Genomic DNA, 3267 nt, shown 5'->3' on the forward strand with positions numbered 1-3267 from the left:
CCCCAAGAATCTAGCCCCACCCGAACATCATATGCCGGAAATTCCACCACGGGAGTCCTTTTAGTTACACGTGCACAGTTATTAAATGTCCAGGGAAAAGGGATGGAGCGTATCAAAAAAGCAAATACTTTGTGATCTTGCATGGTCCAGAGAATGCCCATGTGCTGAGTGTCCCTACCCTGACATCTTCCCTTCTGATCGGCATGCTTTACTACCAAGGAGGCTGCCACTGCCTTGTCCCTCCCTCCCGGCCCACGCTGCAGTCACCTTACCACCCAACATGGCTGGGCTGAAGCTGCAATCCCGCCCTCCCTGCCAGGCATCGTGTCCTTTCAGAATTTCGCAAATCTGGGCGCTATCACTAAAAATTATCCTGAATGGGGCTGGAGCGCATTGGAGTGACGCCAACCTCAACAGAGAGAGAGAACAGCCACACACATCAAAGGACTCACAGAAGGAAAGGCAAGATGAAAAAGTATCAGATAAAGAATAAGGGGTGGGGGAAGCTACACCCCATGAGGAGCTAAGAGGCAAGTGCTGATGGGCCTTTCCCTGAGGATGAGATCTTCTGGACTCCTCAGACTGGCGGCAGACCCACCATATGCAGGCACTGTGCTGGGCGTTGCGATGCTGCAGAGAACAGGAAAGAGTCTGTGCACCCCCAGCCCGCAAGTCGGGGACTAAACTAAGAATAGGCATTTAGGACTGTGGCCTGTCTACAGACCAAGCCAGGGTGCCAGTTCAGACTGGGAACTCAGGGGAGGCCTTGTGAGACCGAAAGGAAGATGGCTTGGATGAGGAAGCTGAGGCTCCGGTCCTTAGATTCTCGAGTCCTGAGCCCTTGCCCCTTGGAACGTGTAGCCGCAGTCCTCAAATACTTGCTGATTTACTAGCAGATACGGCGCCTCAGCCAGATCTCCCTGGCTGGGGCGCACACCCTTCTCAGAGGATTACCCTTGGCTGACAGATGTCTGAGAGGTGATACTCCCCACCCCCCATCCCCCCACCCCCGGTCCCAGGACTGCTCCTGCAGTATGACAGACCAGGCCCCGTGCCTTGGAGGGACAAAGTGTAGTGCACCTCACCCTCCAGGGCCCCCACCTGGGCTACCATGGCTTTGCTAGCTCCTTTCCTCTCTAGCCTGCCTCCCCTACCCGCATCCATCACTTGCATGAGAACTACCCCTCCTTGAGCACTGCTTCTAGGGAGCCTGAACCCAGAGAGTCTGCTGTGCTTATTCTTCCAAGCACTTAGCAAATATAAACCGTTTGACCATCGTGAAGACATCTACACATAGTCCTAACTTCATTTGCACATTAACAGAGGAGAATTGGGAAGAAATGTCACACGGCGTGCCAGTGGAGACAGATGGAAGCCCCTTACTGAAAAGGCTTTATCCACAGGCCCACCCATGGCCCCTGGACCTCTCTGAGTCAGAGAAGTGAAGCAGGCCAGCCGCATTTGTCTTCCTAAAATGAGCCAACAAAAGGAAGAGACCAGAACTTGGGATGACCGAGGCCTCCATCTTCCCTTGTAATGTTTGCCCCAGGCAGAAACGGATGGTCCCTAAAGACCTGTGCGGGGCATTGGGATGGTAGAGAAGTTGGTAGGGGGGGCGGGTAAGGGGAATCTTGCCTCACCAGCTTTGCCATATATTGGGAAGTCTTGTGTGCGTGTGTTAATTGTTAGGGAGAATAAAGCCTGTCTTTCTCACAGTCAAGTGGGGCTTTCCATGTTGGACTGAAAAACACAAGCATACACAAAGCACTGCAGGGAAAGGAGGCTTTCGTCTGAGCCGAAGGCACAATTATGCATTCTTTGTTGCCTCCATGTTCATACCACAGCCTTGCCAACAAGGAAAAGTACAAACATTGTAGCGACCTCTCCTGGCGCCAAGATTTCTGATGGAAAAACAGCTCAGGAAAAATCCACTTAGGCCCTGGGTACTGGAGATGCAAATATTGATACTTGTTCTCCTTGCAGACCCTTTGGGGAACCCCCTTGCGCAAACTGTTAAAATGCCCTCACGTGGAGCTTGCAGAATATTTTCTTTAAAATGCTTCTTAAGGAGTAAATCCAACACACTCCTTGCAGGCCAGGCAAGCATGCCCAGAGTTTGAAGATTTTTACTCGGATTCCGCCTTCTCTTCCCAAAGGATAACCTTGAGTTATCAAGGAAGGTACAAAATTGCCTCTATCCACATTCAATACTTGGGAAGCTTCTGGAAAAGAGAGCACCGGGAGAGCTGCAATCGTCATGTCGAAAATGAGAGAAATAAATACTGCTGAAGAAGTCTTGCCTGCCTAACCTGAGACCTCTCCTGTGGCTCAGGAACTATAAGCGGGCGGGTGGGGCTATTCCCTGAGGGTTTTTTTCCTGACTTTAAGTCTTCAACTTTAGACACTTATTTGACTTGTGATTGGAAACGCCCTTGTTTGGATTTTGAGTGTGGACGGGGAGACTGGGAACATTTTTCTCAAATGGGACTTCCTTGATTTGGGTAGATTTGTGCAGTTTTGAGATGAGGTTTTTCTCATGTCCTGATCTTCCATTCCAAAGAGATGCAGAGTATTCTGAAAGAGTCAGCTGTGTGAATAAACCAGGCCGTCTGTTTGGCCATTTTAGTGCTTTATTCTGCTGTGTGTTGGCTTCTTTGCGTACAGCAATGCCCTTGGCGTTGGTTCATGGCTGTCATGTTGTAGGCGGACTCGGCATTTGTACCTGGGTTATTAAACTTCAGTTTTAAGAAACAAAAAAGTAAGACCAATTTCTCTCCCAAACTTAGAATATTTGCTGTCACCCACTTGCTTCCTCTCCAGGTCTCCCCTCCCAAAGCTATATTTTTACTTCTCCTTCCTAACCCTTGGGTTGTGTTGCACAAAATGGTAACGAGCCAAATGGAAATGTATTCCAGGCAAACCATAATTTTCAGAAGACACAGCTGCCATGAGCCGGCATACTACACGATGCTTCCTCCTGGCTGGGTTCTCTCCTGTTTAGGATTATGACTCTGGTCCCCTGTGGATTTGGAAAAACAGATTCTTCAACTGCAGACCTCTGCTTTAAGAGCCAAGCAGACCAGCTTGGAAGGCTCAGGCTTACAGAAACAGGAAGGCGGATTTATCCGACACAGAAATGAGCAGTCTCTGGGTTATTAACATTTGATGACACCAGCATTATAAATTAGTCTCTTTTGTAGCATGAATGGAACAGTTTTGGAACACAGGCAACGTCGGTAGATCCTGAAACAACAACCCCGAGATGTT

The sequence above is a fragment of the Globicephala melas genome, chromosome Y (assembly GCF_963455315.2).
Source record: "Globicephala melas chromosome Y, mGloMel1.2, whole genome shotgun sequence".
Classification (NCBI taxonomy): Eukaryota; Metazoa; Chordata; class Mammalia; order Artiodactyla; family Delphinidae; genus Globicephala; species Globicephala melas.